The sequence below is a fragment of the Polypterus senegalus genome, chromosome 16 (genome assembly GCF_016835505.1).
Source record: "Polypterus senegalus isolate Bchr_013 chromosome 16, ASM1683550v1, whole genome shotgun sequence".
Taxonomy (NCBI): domain Eukaryota; kingdom Metazoa; phylum Chordata; class Cladistia; order Polypteriformes; family Polypteridae; genus Polypterus; species Polypterus senegalus.
This window is the reverse complement of record NC_053169.1, coordinates 45,766,161-45,792,010: the sequence shown is the minus strand read 5'-3', so window position 1 is coordinate 45,792,010 and position 25,850 is coordinate 45,766,161. Positions and strand designations below refer to the sequence as shown.

The 25,850-nt window shown below is 38.0% G+C and overlaps 1 protein-coding gene across 23 annotated transcripts in view; it reads left to right on the top strand.

The window, feature by feature from the left end:
• The window catches only part of nrxn1a (neurexin 1a), a 1,096,290-nt gene that overhangs the window by 367,526 nt on the left and 702,914 nt on the right, over window positions 1–25,850 (top strand). The window lies entirely within an intron of this gene.

Here is a 25,850-nt window from a genome sequence, read left to right as displayed (position 1 = left end):
CGGTGTTAGAGACAACTTGGTGAAAATGATTTTTTAAATTTATATTCTGAAGGTGGCAGAGCAGAGACTGTATCATATGTCTCTGTACCACTGAATGACATTTCATGATTTTGTTTCTTATCTGTAAGATGAAGATGATGATAGTTAGCCTTGCAAGTTATGAGAACTGAAATTCTTTAATTTTCTTTTGTTATGAACCAATTTTGTTTGCATTTTTGCTTTGTGCCACTATAACCTATCATATGTGGGGGAGGAGCAAAATGCTTGGATTCATCAAAAATTTTGATCTCTGGTTTTCAATGGATTTTGACGTTTTAGGGTCCCCTGATACCGAAAACATTGGTATCTCGATGTTCGGTGTGTGCCTGTGTGTCACAGTTTGTTGAGAATGGTCTAGAGCTAAAATGGCTGGACGGAAAAATATCAAACTCAAATCTTAAGCCTCTTATGAGATGATGATGTGCTGTTTATTTTTGTGCCAAATCATGCAAGAGAAAGAGGCACTCTAGAGGAACCCCCAAATACTGGAATTCTGCAATTAGTTATGAATTCTTCTTGTCAATTACTATTTTAATGACCTATTTTATGATCAGAAAGATCAGCATCAAAACGGTAAATAATTACTGAAATGTTATAGAATAGTTTGAGTGACATGGTTCAAAGGGCACAAAGCCTACTGATGCTTATGTCTAAATTTTTTAGTACTCCTTCTCTGCAGTATTTTCATTATGTTATGAGTTTTATTAGGGTTTTTATTGTAACAAAGACTCTATATAGACGCCTTACCCACCACAGATGGACACGGAAGCACATGTAAAATAAATAAACTTTTATTTTTCTTCAGCTGGAGGGCACATCTTCCCCATGTCCCCCAGCCACAACACAGTCCTAAGCACCAACACACCACACCACACAGTTTCTTCTCCTGCACCACCACTCCTCCCAGGCAACCTCGTCCTCCTCCACCTGACTCTGGCCGCTGAGTGGTGGTTGCTGGCTCCTTTTATTGGGTACCTAGATGTACTCCAGGTGTTTGATTGCCAACATCCGGCTGCACTTCCTGGTATGAAACCAGAGCCCAAAAGGGGCCAGCAGCTCCCGCTTCAGCACCTCCTGGCAGCGCCTGTGGAACCCAACACCAAACTCCAACTCCCATGAAGCCCTGCGGGAGGCACCACTGCAACCCAGGGAGGCTGCCATGTGGCGTCCAGGGGGAGATATTGGGTTTCCCATGCTTGCTCCCCTGGAACATATGCTGCAGGGGCGTCCCGGCCAGGGATGGGCCCCGGCCATCCGTCACATTATACGTGGAGAGGTTACTGGGAGTAACTATTTTGTGATACCTCGTTTGTGCAGTGGGTTGTTAGTAGTAATTTTTTTTAAGTCTTTCTCAGAATTCCTGTTGTATATGTAATGCAGACATTGCCAATTTGTCAGCATTGCTACAGCGTTGCTTTGATACTATAGATTGGCTGGAGATTCATGGCTGGTGACTTCAGTCACGTTACGGAATAAACATTTCTGCCACCAATTTCCTGGTTATCTGAGATTGTGGTTTTCAGTTGGCTCATTGGTGCGGGATTATCTTAAATTATTCTGGTGTTAGACCTCTTACTTTGTTTCTTGAGTGTGAGTTTTGTTAACAGTTTTGGTTTCAGATAAAAAAGGACTGTATTTCCAGTGTTGGCATAGTTATGTCTGTCTCACAGTCACAAACATTAGATAACTCTGCCTCCTTGTGATGGCATTACACCTTTCTAAGTAATTTATTTTAACTCAATTGATTCAATTCAATGATATCCAGTAGCAGATCACACTTCGCCCATTGTACTTCTACCCTAGTGACAGGCCAGAATGTTGGCATTGCACCTCACTTGTCTCCAGTTTGCCCAGCTGTGGTCATGTCTGTTTTTGGCAACATCTCATTGTTGTCTGTGCAGGCTCTTCATTTACTACTTAATCTCCCCACTGCAGCTCCATTTTCCATTATTTGACCTGAAATGTCCTTTACAGAGCTCCTGAATGTGAGTGTTTCTAAAGTATCCACTTTCAGACTTACTTTATGTATCAGTTCTTTTTTGAGTGACGCATGAAGAGCATGATTTTTCTACAAGTATGTATTCGTTTACTTTAGCAGCAACATATATTGTTGTGTTACTACTCTTTTGTTGGTCCAATAACAATATCTTTGTACAAAGAAAACATTAACAATGTTTCAGATGACTTATTATATCTTATTATATGCCTCTGTGTAACGAGAATGTACTCCAAGTATTCCTGTTGAAAACCAATTGATTCAATTAAAGATAGATAGGGTTGCCTTGTAAAGTGTGTTTGTACCTGAATTGGTTTGATCAGTGTGGCAGAGCTCCCTAACAGCTTTTGGTGGCTGGATTTATTCATAGTCCAGGCACAATCTTTAAGGTTGTGTGAGTTTGAGCTATAGTTTTTTCTTTCCTCTGGGTGTTGTGATTTTTCTCCCAAACCAAATAGACATGCTTATTTGGAAGCTGGAATGAACCTGGTGTTAGTGAGTGCACTCGGTGATGAGCGAGAGTCCTTTCCAGTGTTGTGCCCTGCATTGTGCCTAGCGCAGCCAGAGCTGGGTCTGCCTGCTGTGACCCTCAACTACATTTGGAGAATTTGAAAATTGACAGATTAGTGGTTTGTTTGATGAAATGGATAGATTTATGGATGGATGAACTTGAATCATTTAGCGCAACCAAAATGATGGCATATATTACAATCTTCTTATTAAAAAGTTTTAATATTTCATATACAATTTTAATTTTAGAATAGTATTAATGGCAATGCATGCTACATGATGTCACACTTTTTATTAATCAGAATTAAGATTTTGAATTTTCTTAATCTCATTTTTAAAGTCATTTTTTCGTGTATTTACATAATTAATATTTGCAACTGTATAGTGTAGTTGCACAGCAGTTTGCAGTAGTTACTGCTACTGCCCCATAATTCCACAGTTCAGATGTTGGCCTAGTTGCTGTCTGTTTTGTATTTTGCACATTATTCCCACTATAATGCTCTATATGGGTTTAATCCATGTTATCATTCCTAGGCATATAACTCTCAAACAGTTACAAAACACACCTTCACAAATGCCCACTAAAGGGGGACGTACCACCAAACCCCACCTAGATAACAGAGCAAATGGAGAATCTCTGAGGAGCACAAATAGGAATTGCCTGTAAAAGTAGACACAGTCCCAAAATAGAATCCAGAAACAAAGTCAAAAATAGATTAAAAGTTTCAGGAATTCTCAAAAAAGGCACAAAGCACAGCAAAACACAACAACTCACCCACTCCAGAGAAACTATGGGAGATCCTCCAGATTTATAGAATGGAGGGCAGTGACTGGCAGGTGGGCCCGCCTTTTGGGGAACCACCCACAAAACACATGAATCATAGCCAAGGCATTGATAACCTGACAAAATAAAAATCAAAACAAATAGTAAGCACAAGCAATGTTTATGTAAACAAATGGATCAAATTTGAACAAAAATGACATAAAACAAAGATTTGAACCATAGCCAGAGGAAGAACCCTGGCTGAAACATGACAATTAATTTTTTCCAGTTTCTTCTCACATTCCTTTGATACAAGTGTTAGATTAATTGGTGACTCGGTCTCATCCCTTTGCGCTTACATAGTTTCTACCTTAGATTCAGTCACATATCTGTTGATTTATCTGTTCTACATGTCTGCTAGCCAGTTTTGCACATCAATCATTTTATACAGATCAGTCTGTGAGATCATTTCATCTGGATGCCAGAAGTGTCTTCACCAATGCTCTTGTTTGCTTACTGTATTAGTGACATCATTTCCATGTATATGTGAAATGGAATCTCTGAGTTGAAGGGGCAGAAAATTATCCTCAATTTGCATAGAGTGCTATATTTTCAAAGAACCTGAATGTTTTATTCATTATTTTTACAGTGTCTGCTGGTTTTAAATATACTTAAACATACACTTTATTTTAATGGCAGTTATCAGGACTCAGATACAGAAGTATATATATACCGTACCTGCATATAATTAAAAAAGCATAACAGTCCTCTTAGATTTCTGTTCATACTTATTGATGTTTTTCATATAGATAGAACTTTATTTGTCCCCAGGGGGAAATGTGCCAAATTTGATAAAAATCATATCTCCTCTAGTTTTGTATGTATTGTTATAGTAATGGACTCTGGCAACCTTCAACCCAGTAATGGTAAAAGTGGTTTCAAATAACGAGTAGGTGGATTTGAGTTATATAATTGTGAGGGGGGAAACTATATTTTTCTCTTTTTTTGACCACCTGGGGGCACCTGGGTGCTTCACTTCCCTGAACTCTACCCCACTCAATACCCCAAAGGATAACTGACCGACTACACCACCCAATTAAGTGGGGAACTGGGACCTACAGTTAAGTTATTCTCCAAACTGCTACTAAGCACAGGTTCTTTTGTATTTACAAGGATAAGCAAGCACCACATCGGAAAACAAATAAAAATACAAGTTTAATAACCCAAATTTAAAAACCATACAATCATCACCAACATTTATGAGAAACAAGACACCAATTCAATTCCAATGCAATTGTAGTTGTACAAATCTTTACCGGTCTCAGTTTGTATTGATTGTCATCCAGTCTGTGCAGAACCTTGGAAGTTAAAGGCACAAACGTCTTTATTCATTCAGCTCTATCTTGTATCCACGAATGATCTTCCAAATTAGCTCATACGAGGGATGGCTTACCATGCTGCTCCATCAGCTTCTAAAACAACAACAATCAACTTGAGTGAACATGGGAAGCTACGGTCAGCGTCTAAATCATCACAAAGAAGACAACAATGGAGGTACGCACACCTCTCTAGATGTCAAGTACGTTGAGAATCTGTAAAACATGAAAAAATCAACTGGAAATGCTGGCCGGTCTCGTATCTCATTTGCTATGTCTCTCATATTCTCGCTGTTTACTTCGTGCCCTTTAAAAAAAAAAGGCCAAAGAACAGGAACTCGCACTCAGGGTGTCACACACAATGTCTCCAAGTTAAGCCCAGGGTCTGTACCCAATAAACAATTGATCCCAGTTCGGTATAAATGACATAGTCTAAATTAGATCTACCAAAGTGATGGTGATGAACGTCACTCCCGGAGAGAGAAAAGAAAAACACAAAAAAACATATAATAGTGATAAAACTGCAAACACATTTAAATACTAATCAGAATCTCAGTGTAATAAAGAAAATCCACAAAAAATCAATAAATTATATAAATAAATACCGCACAAATCTCTAAAATCTCCACCAGGTCACATAATAACAGGTTGCTTTTGTAATGTACAGTATGTATTGTCATAAAAGCTTTCTACTTTAAGGTTATCTTTTCAAGAAACCTCTCATTAATATAGTATTTACAGAATATTCTGAAAGACAACTTTACAATAAAAAAAGCACTTAACTGTAGAACTCAGGTTTAAAACAAAAATGCCCATCTTGTTGATGTGGTTTCCTTTTGGTTTGGGTATCAAGAGTGATGGTGTCATGTGTCACCCAAGACAGTAGTGCTCCAGACACGTGGGCTCATTTAATACAGCAAGCCTCACATCGAGAATGGTCTTAATTGATGGATGTGCAATGAAAGCCATTTTTCTCTTTCTTATAAAAGATCATGCAATCTCTCCTCCACTGGGATTAAAGAGAAATCATCTTTCTGGACACCTTATTCTAACCACTTAAGGCTGCAGAAAACTGACAAGTCTGCTTTGACATCAGTGACAAGAGAAACATATTAAGTGTCTTATACCTTTATCCTGATAAATCAATGGCACTTCCTAAAATAGCTTATTTATGGACAGGAAATCTTATTAAGCACACCAGAAATTGCAGAGATGTACTGGAGAAGTGACATTAAAAATGTTTGGAGTTGAAGAATTAGAATGTAAAGTCTGTAAATACTTCACACAGGGCATTTATTCAAGCTGAAATTTGCTGATACTGTTTGAATAAGATTTAGCAGCTGCTCATAGAGCTTTTTTATTTTCAGACATATTTTCTTCTATTACTGACTTTCCCAAAGGTACAGGGCAGATTATTGTGTTGGGGGCTTATATTATTTAAAGGTTTATAATTATATCACATAATTAATTATAGTTGAAACATTATATTTCATAGTAAGCACTGTCTTTGAAAAAATAAATAGAAACATCTTGCCTTTCGTGTTTTATTGTGAATGTGAGCCACTGTTAATTTCATCCATGTCTTATTAACAAAGTGTGCTTTAAAGTTTACAAAGTATTTTTTTCTTGCTCTGACTTTTCCATATATCTAAAATAGAAAAAGTACTCATACTGTAGTATAATAACTGCAGACTCTAAATTGGCACCATAGAAATACTGTAAGTGTGTTCTGAAGCTGCCTGGGTAGACTCCAGCTCCCAGTTCAATAGAGATGCATTATGCAAGGTAGCGTGGTATAAACATGAGGACTAAAAGACACAGATTCCTTATATTAACAATACACGTATTTTATAAGGATTTCCAAGACTCACTTTAAAAATACATTTTTCATAATCTAGTTTGATGGACTGCGTTTTCATAATTTGCTGTATAATGGTGTGAAGGTTTATGGGCTGAGTGTCGATTTCCATTGACTAGCTTTTAGTGTATCATTCTATGTTCTAGATAAGGCAGTTTTGAATGTTGCACACTGTGAATAAATTTTTTATAAGTCTACTGTGACAGGAGGTTTTGATTTTAACATGCAGATAATAGAAATGCGTGCTGACCTGCCAAATGCTTAGAGTGCCCTGTTTCTAAAACATAACACCCAGCATACCTGACCTGTGCCCAGATGCACTGGAACACCAGAAAAGACTTGTTCACTCAGATTCACTTAAGCTGTGAGACTTTTATATAAGTTGTGGCCCAACTTCTTGAGGCATAGCTATAGATGAATGATATTCCTTTTATTTTTTAACACTAATTTCAACCCATTAGTTTCCCTATTGTCCCGTGACAGCCAGCTTAGGGCAATGTACAAATACAATTACCTCTATTTAAATAAATCAATAGTCCAATTAAACATTTTAAAGGACAGATCAATAATTCAGTAAAACAAACTCTTTATCAACAAACCACAAAGTAAATAAACTTTCCCAGAAGCTTCTTAGGTAAGGTAACCGCTTTCTTACAAATCTACCCCTGCCAAGCAAGGTCTGAATGTAGATGACTATCTTCTTATGTTTTTCAGGCCACAGTTCATAGTGACTTGGGTGTCAACTGCACTCCTCATTAAATGTAGGATGGATGGGTGGTGCTATGATTTACAAATGTCTGTTTATGGTTTAAGATTAAGTGAATAGACAATCCTGTCAGTGCCAGGTCTTGTTAGTAATCCTCTAGAACTGTGTAATGTGCAAGATGAGCAGTAATGGTCTGAAGAAATTTAAGTATCTTTTGCTATGGCATTTTGGTGCCATGTTGGATATATTAGAGGTTATTTTCAAAATATCAATGTTTAATAAATGAAATAGTATACATGTGGCAAGAATACTTAACTAGCAAAGGTGGACTATGCCAGCAGTTAACCTGAGACAAGGTCAGTACTAAAACAGGACTTTGCAGTGTACAGAAAGAAAACAAATTGACACAAATCAGAGTGAGTATGTCATTGGCACACAATCCTGTTGTGTGTGACACTATAGAGCAGATAACCTAGTCTACAGATCTACTACTAAGAGAGGAGGTCTAGTGAGGGGTGGTAGACTAAACAAAAAGAAGAATTATAATGTAAGCAATTGCACATGAACCCTGACTGGAATGAATGGTACCCTATTTCCCATTTAAAATATGCAACTTGTGAGATGTTGTGTAAACTTTCCTCTTGAAGGACTACCTAGGATTCAACTGGACATCCCAGTTAGCAACAGAGTGACCTCAAGCCCATGTACCTATAGCTATTCCTTTTAACCCTATAGCCATTCTTTTGAGCCCAGAATGCCAGAGCTACAATGGCTTTCAGTTCAGAAAGAATGTTGGGAACAAAACTTTGCTACAAAAAGAAGGAGAGCTAGAAGGCACAAGAGATTGCTTTGGCATGGTGTTTTGAGAGTGTGAGCCATCTTAACTGACAGACCTGGAAACTACAAATGAAGGCATACCCAGAATGAAAGCAAGGTTTAGGCACCATTGAGATTTCCTTGTTATTTTACTCTTTTATATGATTTTTGTTTTAAAGAAATGGGCAGTTTCCATATAGAACAGAAGACAGGACGTTCTTTCTCCATATATATTAAACCAAAACACACCAAGATAAGATTAAGTGTTGGAATATCAGATGGTTTGCATTATAAGACAATGAATACTGCTAGGAGATATTCTGTGTTAAGACCCAGAAGGGAATTTTTCCCTTTGTTCCTCTTTTTCTCTGTGTTTCTCCTATTCACCTCATTCTGTCACTTCTACCTTGTTGGTTGTCAGGGTAGTGATGGATGCCCTTGGAGACGTTTTGGTCAGAGATTTAGGCATAGGCAAGGCAGGGTTTAATGACTTAGATCTTGTGAGGGCACAGTTTACTCTTCTCTTGGGAAAGAACAAGTAGGTACTGTATATTAGACATTTTTGCTGAGAGACTCTGCCCCTTTCTCTGCCCCCATGCATTTGCCCCACTTAACACTAGAATTACCAAAGCCTACAAAAAAACTCTTAGGTCCGTCCCACCTTAAATCGCTTCCCACCTCTCCGGCAGCGTCTTTTGTCCAGTAAATGTGTCGATAAGCAGCAAGCAGCCTGCTATCACATCCCCCACCGCCGCACAGTTTGTTAAGTCAAGTCTGTTTACCTGCGTGTCAGTTGCTTGGAGTTATATAGAGTGAGAAGTCAAGCAAAATCACACCTTTTATAAATACTATATCGTTATTTGGAACACATGCATTTTATGTGTGTTCCATGTCTACAACAATCTATGTACAGTAAACAGATGTTTTAGTAATAATTGACAAAATGTAGAAATGAAATGTATAATGTGCAAAGCCTGATGTCTAAATTTCAAATAAACACTTTCACAAAAGCTACAAATAGAACAAATATGCTTCTATTCAAGAATATAACTTAAGAAAAAGAACCCGCGTTAGGGTGCGACATTGACATGCATTTACTGTGACCGCTTTGGTGGCGCAACGGTATCACCTGTTGACTAGTAATCAAAACTTCACGGGTTCGACCCCGGACGAGTCCATTTTGAGGCGTGAGCTGCTGTTATTCTTTATATTTTAGAATAAAAACATACATTTGATTTCAGTCTGTAACAGCTGGTGTAAATGTATGATACTTGTAAAGGTTAGCTTTTTTTTTTTTTTTTTAATTTAGTTTTATTCTCTCAGTTGCGTTCACGATTCTCCCCCAATCTGACACTGCTGTTTTCACATAAAGACGCTCTATAGACGAGCTGCCGTCGCTGTACTTTGTATATAAGAGCCAGATCGAATGTTAGTTACTTATTTACCTTGGTTTATTTACTTACGTCATACAGCACAAAGTCACAAGTAGACTGCAGAGCTTCCCGTGTACATATACAAAGTACAGCGTTGGCAAAAGTGCGAGAATGCAGTTAAATGGTACGAAAATTGCAGTTAAACTTTTTTGGGGGGCACATGAACTGTCCAGATCTAAACACTAGCGTGGAGAGTCGTTTGCGTACTGAATAGTCTATAGCTGCAGGTGGAAGCTGCTGTCGCTGTACTTTGTATATAAGAGCCAGATCGAATGTTATTTACTTATTTACCTTGGTTTATATACTTACTTCCTACAGCATAAAGTCACAAGTAGATTGCAGAGCTATAGCATGTCTTTATGTAAAAACAGCAGTGTCAGATGGGGGGGTGGTAGGATCGTGAATGCGACTGAGAGAATAAAAGTGAATAAAAATAAAAAAATATACAAAGCTAACCTTTACGTGTATCATACTTTTACATCGGCTGTTACAGACTGAAATCAAATGCATGTTTTTATTCTAAAATAGTAAGAATAAGAGCAGCTCACTTCCCAAAACCGACTCATCTGGGAATGAACCCGTGAAGTTTACCAGTCAACAGCTGATACCATTGCGCCACTGAAGCAATGCGTGTAAATGTCGCACCCTAACGCGGGTTCTTTTTCTTAAGTTATATTCTTGAATAGAAGCGCACTTGTTCTGCTATATTTGTACCTTTTGTGAAAGTTTTTATTTGATCTTTGGAAATCAAGCTTAACACATTATACACTTCATGTCTACATTTTGTCAATCATTACTAAAAAATGAAAAACATTTCTGTTTTAACGATGTGTTTACTGTACATATATTGTTGTAGACACAGAACACACATAAAATGCATGTGTTCCAAATAGCAATATAGTATTTATAAAAGGTGTGATTTTGCTTGACTTCTCACTCTATACAACTCCAAGCAACTGACACGCAGGTAAACAGACTTGAGCTGAGACAACTGTGCGCCGGTGGGGGATGTGATAGCAGGCTGCTTGCTGCTTATCAACACATTTAAACGACAGGAGGAGAGGTGCGAAGCAATTAAAGGTGCGACGGATCTACGCATTTTTTCGTAGTCCATGGTAATTCTAGTGTTAAGAACAAACTGATAATCACCGTATTAACTATAATATGATATGATAAACTCACTGATGCATCTGTAGTACTCGTGCACCCATAATACAGGCTTCTGAAAATTTAACAAAGTGAATTGCAACCATTTTTGGAAAATCACACATCTCTAGTGCTTTTGACATTCTGGCTTAGGGCCGCTGTGGAGGTCTGATGTGTATAGAATGCAATGTGTTTCCTTTTTCTCAGTTACCTTTCTATCATTTATACATTCAAAGGACTCAGTAGGTACTAGAGTGGAAATGATTAGCTCACAGATCCAGCAGCCACTTCGTCCATGACTGCGCTCTACTAACATGAAGCTCCCCTGTCAAAAAAAACCTAACACAAAAGAGAATCCACTATACATTTTCAGCATTGTTGTGAATTAATGGCCATCATTTTATTTCAAGAAAGCGTTTATTGATTTTTTTTGAGTTCCCCTGAACTGATGTTATTAAATTATCTATCTATTTAGTGATTTTAAAACCCAAGAAATCTAAAACTACCATTTATTTTTGTCTACAAGGCATCATTATGTAATGCTGACATTTATGTTTTGTATATGGGTGCTACCATTTTATGAATCCTGTCATCATGATGAGGCAACTGGTTGCCATGGGGTGTGGTTGCAGAGGTTGCGACATCTGACATTATTGATCTAATAGGCATCTGTTTCTTTTCTGAGTTTAGAGATAAATCTCTGTTTGTGTGCAAATCCTTTGGTGAAAGGGTTCCTGGCTTGAGATCTTTGCTTTTGTTATTTGGTATCTTGAATTTAGGTTAGTGATTTAAACTTATCAAGAGATCAGAGTGACTTTTGTCTTTGAATTTGACACATTCTCGAATTATGTTAAACTCCTAAACCTTTTCATTTAAAATCAGTCAGTTTGCTCTTTAAAATTATGCCAACAGTGCTCATCAAATGTACTAAAACTTCATTAGGCTGTGTATATGTCATGTGGTCTCAAACAGGCAGACAACATTTATATTACTTATATAACTATAATTTATGCCCATCTAAACTGGGTAAATACATGTTAAATGATGGTGATGATCATGACAATTATGATAATGATGATAGTAAAAAAAGGACCTGATTTTCTTCAGGAATTTACCATTTCCTGACTTAAGATGTATTTATTAGTTTTATGAACATCAGTAAATAATAATGGTGATGTAATTGTTATTTTTTTAATGTCTTCATGTGTATAAAATGTCTTCTTTGATTGCAGTGTGTGAACCCATACTGTATCTCACTCTGCATTACAACAACTATTCCCCTTATAAGAGTGTGCATATAATGCTAATCACAAACTTGAATAGTTAATAATTTAAGATCTCTTTTCTAAAGTTACTGTGCTACCATTTAAACAAAGTACTGACAACTATTGCTCAAGGTTTTTATTATGCATTTTTAATTAAAATCATAATTTCCAAAAAGCGCCTTGTACATCATTAATAAGTATGCTGTTCTAAGATAAACATTTCGATAAGAGAATGCTCAAATGAAACAACTTTTTGTGTATCTATATTTTATTAAATAAAATTCAATATAAAAATTAATTTGTGAATATTGCTGAGTCTGTGGACAACAAAACATGCTAGTTCATGGATACTAAAATATACATCCCAAGGGGGTCATTCAAAATTTATACATAGGCCTACAATCTTTTATTACTGGCATTGTTAATGAGCACAATGGCAGCCATAGCAAGCTTTTACTGGAAAATGGGTCAACTTAAGTTCTCCAAAGTACCTCTTCCTACAGCAACTTTAATGTGGCTTTGACTCGCTTTCCATTTTGTTTTTGACAAATGGCGAAAGGTAGTTATGCTTTGCTGGTGAGGGTGAATTTGCTTGTGTTTTCCAGATGTCTTTGCCCTCCATGTACCTTCTTGTGAGTCCTTCTTCCTGAAGATATTTTTGGAGGCTCAATAGTTTGTTGTTGCCAGGAACAGATCTGCGAGCCTTGACCCAAAAGTTCGATACACCTGAAGCACAGCATCAGGATTCATGTTTAGTAGGGGTGGAAAACAGAACTTCAACAGATTGCAATGCGGTGCACTATAAAATGTGGCGGACAGTGCAGAACTTGGTTGATTTACAAAGTGGGATAAACTGACTTGAAGTGACATGACAAGAATAATAAAACAAGGTTGTTTATTAACAACTGCATGAGCCAGAAGAATAATTGAGAGAGCAGACAAAAGGTAATGTTCAGTGAATCATTAAATCAAGTATTAGGTTTCCACAACTGTAAAACAAAAGAAGAATAAAGAGTCAGGTAGATGTCGTACACAGAATGTGAAAAACAAGAACAAAACCTTTAAATCCAAAAAAGCACAAAGGGAGGTCAGAATCAAAAGAACCAAAACATCAGAAATACGAAATGAGCTCAGATGGAGGCTTTTATCAAATGCATTAAGTACACAACACTAGAAATCCACTGCACTGTATTGTAGACACAGACAGCAGGGCCTAGGCAAATAGCAGAGGCAAGGAAGGGCTAGAGATGCAACAGATTCTTGGCATATGTGGTTCATTGCTCATGCGAAGGATCTAGAATTAACAAAGCCCTAAAATGTTGACTTAATAAATATCACAAGAGGCATTTCCTACATTAGATACCAATATATTCCAACTCCCTAAGATCTCTAATGGAAATGGTAGGTCTAAGAAATGGACTGATGGAAAATATAATGTCAGTAATACTGGCCAAGGTGAGGCCCTTAACAAACATGTTAGGTGTAAAGATATGAACTTTTAATAATATTACTATTCAGTAAAATGCAGAATTTGTATGCACTTTCACTTGCAAATCACTTCTATGCACACGTACACGGGCGTGGTCTCAGTTACTGGCCAGGCAGTGTAGCATAGTGGTTAAGGGTTTGGACTTAAAACCCCTGCTACTGACACTTTTTGACCATAAGCAAGTCACTTCACCTGGCCCTGCTCCAAATGGACAAACAAAGGAAATGTAAGGAATTGTATCTCAAAAGTCACCTTGGATAAATGCATTTTCCAAATAAGGAAATATAATTTTACATATGTGTTTTTGCCTATTTCTGTTTTATGGATTATGTGAAATTAGAAGGTTGATTATGAGATACCGTTTTATATTCTTTATTTATGTGATGACTTTGGATTTGGCCACATGACCACGGTTGCCATGCTGTTTATGTCTTGGGATGTGGCAATGCAAATATGACAGCAATCAGACACTGCATCATCCCTCAGTGAATTCAAAATTTGTGCTGTTCTTAGCATTAGTTAGCTTTATTCCAGGTAGGCCTTAGAGGTTGAATTTGATTTCTTTCTTTTTTTTTGACTGTTGTTTTTGTTTTGCTCTTTCGGAATCTAGTTGTTTGATTTCATTTTGCTGTCCCAGCATTCTGACCCCTGTCTGTCTTGACCATGGCATTTACTTGCTTAATCATCTCCCAGTTTTATTGAACTCACAATAATCCTCAGGCACCGATCATATCTACAACAAGGCCCATCTAGTTTTCAACTGAGGTGGCAGCTGATGGTATTTCTTGAGTGCACCAATTCCCCTTAATAGATTGCTCATCTTCCATCTCTGTCTACTAGTACACTTTGTTTAGATTTCAGTTTTGAGCTCCTCGGCTGCCCTTTGTTTCTGTGTTCCAGTTTATACTCCCACAGAGTCGGTAATGAGAACTACTTGAAACTTGTGGGACTGCAGTGCTACTGTTCCCCTTGGCACTGAAAAGGCAGATTGGCTGCGTCATGATGTAAGGTAGAACACAGTGCTCTAATCCCCCGACTCACCATATCTTTTTCTTTGAGCTTTGAGTCATCACAATGATTCCTGCAGCTCCAAAACGGCCCATATACCTCACCATATTATGTGTGGATCAAAACCTAAAAGAAAGCTACTGTGGCAGCAGCTGCTACACTGAGCTTAAAAAAAATGTAGGTTGCTTGTTTTAAGTTTAAATAAATTGCACACTGAATTCAGAATATAAGCATAAAAAATGCATTGTGATTGGACTGTGGGAAATGCAGGAGCATGTTCCGCTTCACAGCACAGCCCACGCCGACAGGAGTGCCAGTGCCAGCTGTCAAGTTACGGCTCAAATAGCACATCACCAGTTGGAACAATTATAAAAAGTAGCACAGCTTGTTTTAATCTATAGTGAGCAAGTTCATGGATAAATCTCTATTATGCAGTTTGCAATGAAAACACAAAAACAGACACAAAAAAGCAAAGTTAGATTTGGCAAAACAAAGCAGGAGGGCTTCTCACAGGACATAGCTGGCCAACTCAAGTCCATGCCATCTGTCAAGTCAAATCTGTAAGAACTGAGCTTCTAGAAATACTTAAACAGGCACATTCTGTGAAGTAGTCACTGGTGATTTTATTAAGATGAAATACGAATTCTTCAATGATTTGCAGAACTGAACAAAATCCCTTCTTTACAAGAAAGGAGAATTGTCAGCAGAACTGAAGCATAACTGTGGAAACCCCAGACATGACCTTATGTATCTGCAGTGTTAAGAAACTTCAATTAAAAGTCTGAAATGAGGTTAAGCTACAAAAACTGTCTTAGCTGAGAAAGTCTGACTAGTCAAGATGAAGCTACCAACCTAGGATTGCTCACTCACCCTTTTTACACTTCCCTGAGTCATTTAAGAGTCCTGGGAAACATCAATATAAGATGGAAATAATTTCAGCAAATTATGGGCCATCCCTCACTGGGATGTAACTTCATAAGAGGGTGCTTAAAAACATAACTGCATACACTTCTTCACAGAGTGTGTGTATACAAACACACCCAACATTGGGTGCAAGCCTGCCCCACCTTAAATTAAATCGATATGTTCATATTTATGATCTAAGAAATCAAAACTAATATAGTGCAATGTCAATGAAAAGTTGAGTATAAAACTGAAAATCAAATCAAGTCCTCAGTTTACAGTTTGCACGTTCTTGTTGTGTCTGTAAGGATTCTCTCTTTGTACTCCAGCTTCCTCCCCTCATGCCAAAAAAGTTCATGCTGGGTTTACTGACTTTAAATCAACCTATCACGAGTGACTGTCAAAGTGAGCATCCCATTTGGTGCTGACAGTATATGCCAAGCCTCCCAGTGACTCTAAGGGCTTGTTTATACTTCACACTCAGAACGCGTATGTGCCCGCATCATGGCTGCCAAACGTTCCCATGTCCTCTGAGCAGGTTCTCAGAAATTAATGCGATGCATGCGCGAGTTGCAGTACCAGCAAAAAGACGGGGGGTGCAGTGTGCTAAAAGTTGGAATGTGACAGCAGAGTCTCTGGTTACTATCTACATGTGACAGAAAATCGCTTTGCGGATCCTACGAGATCGATGTGTGCTTTTCGATGTTTGATGAATGGTTCGATGTGGTGAAGCAAAATGCTGACATACAAATGCATTCATGATGCTTTAATATTCAAGTGTCGCATGTTCCCGATCGTAAAGGATAAGATACATTTTAAAAGTCTTGCATACTGTCTTCTGTGCCGTCTTTTTTTTCTAGGGCTTCCTCTAGACCTGACAGCAGTGGCAAACAGCATTAGATCGCCACACTGAGCACATTAAATGTATGATATTCCAACTCTCTGCACATTTTGAATCCTAAGATTTATACTTGATATCACTTTCATGATGAAATGCATTAAAGCATGTATGTTACATTTTACAGATAAATCGTTAATTTTATTTAAATAATGAATACTGTTAATAAGGGCAGCACGGTGGCGCAGTGGTAGCGCTGCTGCCTCCCGGTAAGGAGACCCGGGTTTGCTTCCCGGGTCCTCACTGCGTGATGTTTGCATGTTCACCCTGTGTCTGCGTGGGTTTCCTCCCACAGTCCAAAGACATGCAGGTTAGGTGCATTGGTGATCCTAAATTGTCCCTAGTGTGTGCTTGGTGTGTGGGTGTGTGTGCCCTGCGGAGGGCTGGCGCCCTGCCCGGGTTTGTTTCCTGCCTTGCGCCCTGTGTTGGCTGGGATTGGCTCCAGCAGACCCCCGTGACCCTGTAGTTAGGATATAACAAGTTGGATAATGGATACTGTTAATAATTACACACATGGGATGACACGCTGGCAGAGCGGTAGCACTGCTGTCTCGCAGGGAGTCATGTCGCTGGTATTCTCGCCTGGAGTTTGCATGTTTTCCTGCTAGGTTTCCAGTGTGCTCCGGTTTCCTTCCACTAAAATGACGCTAGTATATGTGAGTACTTGTATTCACCTTGCGATGAGCTGATGCCCATTCCAGGGATTGTTTCTGCCTCGTGCCCAATGCTTGCTGGAATGGACACATCCCTGGATTGATGGATTTAATCATTAAACATCCTTTTCAGGGATATTGCGGTAAGGTGTCGTCGGAATTTATTGGGTGTTCCAGGCAATTCATAACACAGCGAAGCCGAACCAGTTCTCACCGTGATAATATGTCGCACTGCCACCTGGTGGATTCCTCCAGATTTACGTAAAGTACACACGCAACTATAAACAGTACAGCGCTTCAGTGGTGGGGATCGATTTGTTCTTAACTCCATTTTACTTTTTGTAAAAAATTGATTGATTTGTATGGATTGCAATAAAATTAATAAAACTTCAAAAAAAAACAGTACAACGCTTGCATAGCAGGAGCGTCTGCAGCAGAATGCGTCGTGTGAAGTGTGAACCCGGCCTGAAGGGCATTAATCGGGTTCTTAAATGGATGGATCAATGGATTTGGAGAATGAATGAATCAGTTTGGCACATGTCTTTTGATAGGTATATTTTTGCATGCACCCTGCGTGCTCATTTTGATCATTTCTTCTGACAGAACTTCCCTCAGTACTTGAGATTATTTCAGCCAAGTTGGTCATGAGGAAATTTACAGTAGTTTATAGCTAGCTTTTGATCTGTTTTGTTTTATTCAGTTTTCAGTACACAGTTATTTATATCAGTTCTAAATATATAAGTATTTACCCCTGTGGAAGTTTTCATATACTATTGCTTCACAACATTGAATCACACGTGATTTAATTTAGCTTATTTGTCACTAATCAACAGAAAAAGTTATGTTTGTTTAAAGTTGAAGTGAAATCAAATCCCAGTAAAGTGGTCTAAATTAATTTCAAATATAAAGCAAAATAAATGAGAATAAGTATTCATCCCTTCAAGTAAGTATTTAGTAAATGCTTCTTTGGCAGCCGTGACAGCCTTGAGTCAGTGTGTCTCTCTATTGCCTTTGCACATCTGGGCACTGCCATTTTCCCCTATTCCTCTTTGCAAAACTGCTGTACGAACTGCCTGAGGATCATGAGTGAACAGCCTTTTTAAATCAAGCCATAAATTCTCAATTAGACTGAGATTTCAGATCTGACTCAGCCATTCCAGAACATTAACATTGTCATTTTGAAGCCATTACTTTGTAGGTTTGGCATTATACTTGAGCTCATTGTCTCTGCTGGAAAACAAGTCCTTTGCCATGGCACATGTTTCTTGTAGACTGCATCATCATTTTCTGGTATTTTGCTGCATTCATTTTACCCTCACAATGCTTCCGGGGCCTGCTGCAGAAAAGCATCCTCAAAGAAAGATGCTGCCGCCACCATGCTTCACCATAGGGACTGTGTATTTTTGATAATATTCACAAATAGATATTAGTCCAATTTGTCTCCCATGTACCGTCTGATAAATTCAATCTGAGATGTCCTGTGTGTGTGTGTGTGTTTTTTTTTTTTTACCACTTTCTCTCTTATAAAGCTGCAGCTAGTGAAGCACATGGGCATCAGTTATTGTCTGCACAGTCTCTCCATTTTGAGGCACTATAGCTTGTAACTCCTTCAGAGTTCACACAGGTGTCTTGATTTCCTCCTTCACTCGTCTTCTTCTTGCACAATCACTCAGGTTTTGCTGCAGGCCTGCTGTAGGCACATTTCCAGCTGGGCCGTACTCCTTCCATTTTTAATGGTCAGTTTAACTGGACTCACAGGGATACTCAAGGATGTTATCTCCTCTCCTTCATTCAACTTGTGCTTTCAGAGAGCTTCTTGGAGTTTCCTTTTGTCTTCTTTGTGTTTGTTAGGCCATGATGATGATTTACTACACGCTGGACCTCCCAGATAATGCATATCTGTACTCCAGTTGCCAGAAATCTCTTGACAGGTGATCACTGTTGAATTAATTCTGTGACGTCTTAAAGAAATTGGCTGCACCAGTGATGATTTAGGTGTGTCATAATAAAGGGATGAATACTTAATTATCAGTTCTTTTGCATTTTGTATTTGTAATTAACTTAGCCCACTTTGCAGAGATCTGTTCTCACTTTGACATTATTTTTCTCTTGACCAGTGTCAAAAAAGCCAAAATAAATTCAATTTGATTCAACATTATGAAAGAATAAAAAGTGAACACTTACAAGGAGGTGAATGCATTTTGTAGGCACTGTAAGTCTATGTGTTTATGTAGATGTCCTTATTCTGATCTACTTTATAGAGCTTACAAGAGACATTGCCAATTAAGTAATAATTGTAACTATCACTATCTCTGAGTTAAACTTGAATCCAGGGTGATTTACAAGTGTTGGTGTATTTTGGTTTGATGTTTCTGTTTTATATTGCCCAATGTTTAGTAATTCCACCCTTGAAAATATTTAATGAAATAATGAACAAATCCTGGTTAATTATTAAATAAGCAAACCACCTAATAATACTTTTAAAAGAATGTAGAGCCAAGTATGAGTGGCTTTGTGGGCTCTGAGGTTATTTCTGGCCTTTGCAGAATATTTGCTCTGGGTGCTTGTGAAGCTGACAAAATAAACAGTGAAATGAATAAATGTTTGTTTTTATTTCCTTCATAATTATTTTTTTTAATAATTTTTGTAAGTGGTATGGTGAGGCAGTGTTATCTTTGCTGCTTCACCATTCCAGAGATATAGATTCAAACATTAGTGTCTGCCTGGAGTTTGCAGATTTTCCTCAAGACAGTGTGTGGGCTCCAGTTTGTTCAAACATGTCAAAGAAGTGCACATTACATTATCTGGTCAGGTTTTAGTGAATGTGGATGTGCGCATGAGTGTGCGCTCGATGGACTAGCACTACTTTCAGGATTGTTTTCTGCCTTGCACTCAATGCTACTAAAAGAAGCTTTGAACTCCATGGCCCTATGATGTATAACAAAACTGCAGAAAACTGACAGTTATAACTTTTGACAGCCCTGAGCTTCCAATAATAACATTAGGGGTAAAGCGTGTGGTACATTGATAGAGGGTGCATGCGTTTATACCAGACGTAAAGGTTATTTAGTCAAAAATGTATGAGAACCGTTTCAAGTAGAAGGATTGGTGATTTGTAAAATGGTTTACTAGAGGATAATACTCATACTGCATTGTGTACTGGCTGCACTCCATCTGTATAAATGGCTGTGGAAAATATTAAGTGCCATTGTTAATTGGTTCTTTGGCAGTGAGGAAAGGTGGCCGCTACTGGGAGTTGATAAAAGCGTGAGTATTTATTAAGGCTCTGACATGAGGAAACAATATGGAAAGGTAATCATTTGAGGACCATGCAGTATAGCCAGGCCCACAGTGCCATTGTAAAGGGTTTCTTGTCTTGCCTTTGCGTGTTGTGCTTTGTTTAATTCCTCTATGACCGTACCGCTATCATTTTATTATTTAACTTATGTCTCCAAGTCAGTGTCAGACTCAAGGGGACACTGTACTGGTACCTGCATCATATGTTCAAATCTTGTGCTTTTCCCATTCATTTTTATTCTACATTTATGCTTTTACCATTGGTTTAGATGATTTACTCAGTGTCACAACTCAGTCAGTCATTACTAAGCAGTTTATGAAGCAATGAACATAATTGCAATAAAAACAGAGAGACAGCAGTGGTTTTCTTTTTAGTTAGTTCACTTTCATTTATCTGCATTCATAAAAAAATGGTTGGCTTATTTTTATGTGGCCTCTTAAATGCATACACTCTTCTTCAACTTGTTAAACACCTCTTTCATATTGTAAGAGCGTACATCCCATTATTTTCTTTATAAATAACACAAGTATTTTAAAATAAATATGAGTGGCAGTCAGTTTCATTAGAGTAAGGATGACATTCAAAATTCATTCTAAATGAATGTCGTAACTTTTACTACATTTCTTTGAAAAAAAAATCAACAAATCATTTTAAAGTATGTTAAAGAATATGCTGGTCTATTGGCAGCATAGTGGTGCATGTCATAGATGCTGAGCCGCTGTGAGGCAGTTAGTATGGGTGCTTGCTCTTTTCAAAATGTAAAGACATCGACCACTATACTTTTTCACAGCACATGATCTGGAGAATCATCCTCTGCCTTTTTCCTCGTGATGTTGATTCTTCCAAGTCTTTATTAATCATGTCACTCCTTCATAATCAGAGTCAGCCTGGTTTTACATTGCATTTCCTGCCATATCCCCAAGTCAAGTGTTTAGGCAAACTGACTGCTTGAAACACGTTCAGAATAAGCGTCTAGCACACTGTCCAGGGCTGGTTCTTACCTTACCCCTCAACTTCCTTATAAAACTAAGATTAAAAAAAAGTTAGGAAAAATCAGTACAGGGTGGTCCAGATCTAATTATCCAGATCCAGATCATCTGGATGACTTTAATTTATGCGGGGACGATTCCAGTTTGGTTCAAAGACAATTCTTCATGTTGTCAGTTCGCACACTTCTCAATTATTCGGGTGATTTTCTATGTTATAAATTTAATAAGGTATAGCATAATAAAAATTGCATAATTAGATCTGGACCACCCTATAAATGATAGCTTGATTTTTCATCTTATATTAAGGTCTGAAGATTCAGTTTAGCTATTGCAGTAGCCTCTGCTTATTAGTTTAAAATACAAAATATATTTAGTTAAATCAGCCTTAACTATTGTAGCAAATTCCAAATGTTTATATAAATATTATTAAATAACAATTACTATTAATTAGTATGACAAATTAGTGCTTCACTGAGGGTACAAATAAAGAATTCAGTAAGGTGAAAAAAGGCTCTAGTGAATGCCTTGGAAGCATTTACAAGTAAAACGGTTAATGGTCTGCTTCTGTAAGGAGCCAGCAAGTGTAACAAAATGTCTGTCCAAAATAAACTCCAACTAGTTGCTAATTAAGAAAACTGCTCATCTGTTGCAAATAAAACTTTGATTAAATCTGTAATGCTGCAAGAACAATTAAGGCAGAACACTTTTAAATGAAGAAGAAAAAATGCTCCAAGAAACACCTTTGAAAATGCAGTAAAGAATATTTTTCTGAATAAATTAACATTGACTATGTCATATATCAAAACGCACTTAGAATGGGTACATGTAATTAAAAGTACAACTAATTAAAATAAATAATTAAAATGAATACAAGTAATTAAAATAAAAATGTTTCAGTATACACAAGCCAACAACATTTAATTATAGGGCACATTTCTCTAGTATGCCTCATTCTGTCTCACTGTTGCCCATCACCTGACTGTCATTATGTTGTGATCAAATTTTTATTTTTGTACATTTTAAGCATATCTGTTTGTTTTTGAAAATGTCACATATTTTGTCATTGTGACTTTGTGGTGCCTTCTTGTTGCTTGTTTTCCTTGTCGCACTGCTTTTTGTGTGTGGCTGCCACCATGTAGGTGGTTTCTACACACTGTTGCTTTTCTTCAAAATTTTCTCAAACATTTTTTTCCTCAGGAGTGAGAAGAAAAGCTATTAGTCCAGGAACTGTGTATTTTTTTTTTTTTACCAATAATTTTTGGATTCATTTTGTGATTTTTGGTAATCTATTTTTGTATTTTTCTTACCTCGCCTATTAAAGTTCTATTCTTTATTTCCACTTCTTTCTTTTACTCCTTAAAGTTTCCTCTCCCCTAAAACATAACACCTTCATCTTGAATGTAGTTATCCTCATTGAATCTCCATACAGTAGATTTGGGATAAGCCCGACTGGGTTATGTAGTGATCTCCGTTTCCAGGCCTGGCTCCAGGGTCTTGTTATTCCTTTTTTAGGCAAGGTTTGCTTAGATTTATTTATCATTATTATGGAAGACATATTTTTTTGTTCTCTGGCTACTCCCGTTGAGCTAGTTTGCAATGGTAACCAAATTCAGATTTGGGAGGTAAACATTGTGTGTTTGCTTCTGTGGATTATGTTGTCCTCATGGCCTCATCCAAAAACTGTGATCACAGACATCCATTGGAATTGTTTTATAGATGAAGGGGATGCATTTAGGATTACTATTAGCACCTCCAAATTTTTGCCCATAATAGAGTGCTTTTTTTCCCCTACAAGTAAGGTGTGAGAATGATAAGGAAAGGTCTCTGGTGGTGCAAGTGTTATGATCATGCAGGGCATCTATGCTTAGGGTACGGCATTGGGGAGTGGAAACAAAGCAAAGCAGCACCAGAGTGTAGGTGAAGATTTGGCTAAGTATTCATGTGTGGAGGTGTGCAGCAGCCAGTTGCTCCATTAGTTCAATATGGTTTGTGATTACGTTACATGCAACCCGTAATGTGGTTTAAAACAAGTTTGTGCAGGATGTGAGGGAGGAGGAGGGTTTTGGAAGGAAACCAGAGGTGAGGATGGCTGGGCAGGCGGACAAGTGAATGAATGCAAAAGTGTGGGGCAGTGTGGTCAGGCGCCTGTGCAGGAGCAAAACCATTTTGCTTTAAAGGTACGGTTTGGAGCAGAGACTGGGACTGAGGCCTCTCAGGCAAACAAGAAGCGCTGAGAGAGTGTGATGGGATGACAGTAGTCTGGCTCCAAGCATCTGGGGCTGATGACCGTAGAGGCAGACAGGATATGAGTCGGAAAAGTATGACCACAGCTGTCAGAGTCTTCGACAGCTGTCAAGCCCACTGTGGTGAGCTGGGGAGACAAAGAGAATGAGATGTTATGAACAGATTAATGATTGTAGCAAGAGTCCTGGTTTCTCGAGTGGATTTTAATTATTTATTGGTTTTTAGCCTGCACATGAACACTGGATTGTACCATTATTTATTTATTTATTTATTTAATTGACTTGTACCTTGCCGTTTTGAACCCTAGACTGATTCATATGAATAAAAGCACCATATTACACCATTGGCTCATCTCGGTTTAGGATTATCAATGGTTTGGGTTCAAGTGGGACTTGGCACCTGCTGCCCACCAGGACTGTCACAACAATGAGAAGCAACATCAAATGAGGGTTTGTTATCTGTGATAAGCTTGGCAATGCTAGAGTAGAACTAATGCTTCTGTACGTCAAGAGGACTCCTAACCTAATTGAAGTGAGCTGTTATTTCCCAGTTACTGTGTTTTGGGGTCAATGAAGACATTACAAAAGTAATACATTTTAATAACAATTAAACAGTTATATGTGGATTTTTTTTTTTTTTTACTTTTTATTTGTATTTTTCTTGATTTCCATTTTGCCTTTCCATTATTGACTAATTAGTGGGTCTAACACTGAAGCAATTGCAGCCTTTTATCATTTAGTGTTGTTCGCCCTGGTGTCTGCTTTGCTTGTTTTTAATTGTCACTATTAGAATAAAATGAAGGGATCAGAGTACACAGAATAAGAGAAAAATAATAGGAAAACAACAAAAAAAGAGTTTAGCTTTTAAAGCTATAGCAGAAAATGTTTTTAAATGTCTTGTAATGTAAAAATCATACTGCTGTGCTTTTCTAAATGCAGAATAAGAGAAGAAAAAAAAGACCAGCTAACTAAATTAGATCAATTATTATTAATTATTATCACTTATTGTTCATCTAGGTTGAACAAAAACCGGCAGCCTCATGGAGTCCCTAAGACCCTGCAACTACTTTGTACATTGTACCCCTACTTTCTGTTCTGTTCTTTTTACGGTTTTCTGTGGTGGCGATCTGCAACACCACCACCTGATCAAAGCACTGTGATGCCCCTACATGGATGGACTAAAGGCCAGAAGTCCACATGACCATCATCATCAAGTTCTTCTATGAGAACCCTGAATACAATGAGGATTGATTGTGAGGTCATTGATGTTAGGTAGAATTCCTAGAAGGGGCTAGGTGGTCTCACAGCTGAGGAACCCCTGCAAATTTTATTTTTTTCTCCAGCCGTCTGAAGGTTTTTTTTTTTGTTTTTTCTGTCCTCCCTGGCCATCGGGACTTTTATTCTATGTTAATTGGGGTTCCCTAATTTTAATTCTTATTTATTTTGTCTTTTTTCTCTTTCTTCATCATGTAAAGCACTTTGAGCTACATTGTTTGTATGAAAATGTGCTATATAAATAAATGTTGTTGTTGTTGTAGATTATATACAGTGGTTTTCGGTTTAAAGTCCAATACCTAAACCTCAGCAAGTTTTTCTTACAAACTGAAGCATAATTTTGTAAAAAAGAGCTTTTACATAAAAAGGTACAATATCCTTTAGATAGAAAATGAATCAAGGCATGAGCTGGCAGAAGTTTGTGCACGTTCTAAGTCGGTGGGGGGATGGAATAGATTTTTATCAGCACATTTAGATGACAAAATACGCTGGTGGAGAGCTGTGAACGATTTTAAGAAGCGATTTAAGGTGGGACAGATTTACGAGTTTTTTCGTAGGCCCTGGTAATTCTAGTGTTAATACTACGGGATGGAGTTGAAATCAGAAAAGTGTACACGGAAGATGCCTAGTCAGGATGTCGGTCCATCAGGGAGTACCTATCCATAAAATATGGCATACTCCTATAGTAGACCTTCTTCACCACCTTATACCAGCAAACGTATTGTAGCTCACAGCACAATTTGCTTATATTTCAACTGGTCTTCCAGCCAATCACTTTGTGAATGCCATGAGCCATTTAAGGTTTTGATTTTTCAGGTTATCTCAGTTTCCCACCAGTCTACCAAATGTTCCAGCTTGGTGGTATGCCCTGCATGTCCCCTTCTGCAGCGATTGCACTTGTACCTAATCGATGCCTCCTGATAATCTGGATCCCTTAATGTGCCCCAGCAGGTCTTTCTCATTTCTGCAACTTTTCAGAAATTTCCTGTGACTGCTGCCTAAAGCCATGCTGAAAAGAACGCTGGCATGATATCGGCTGAGTTTTGAAATGGCTGAGATCAGAAACCATCAGCATACTTTTGCTGTTCTTGTACTTAAGATTGTCTTCTTCCTTGGTACAAGAAAGTGGCCCCTGGGCTTCTTGATTTCATCCTTGCTGCAGTCCAAACACACAAATGGGCTGCAC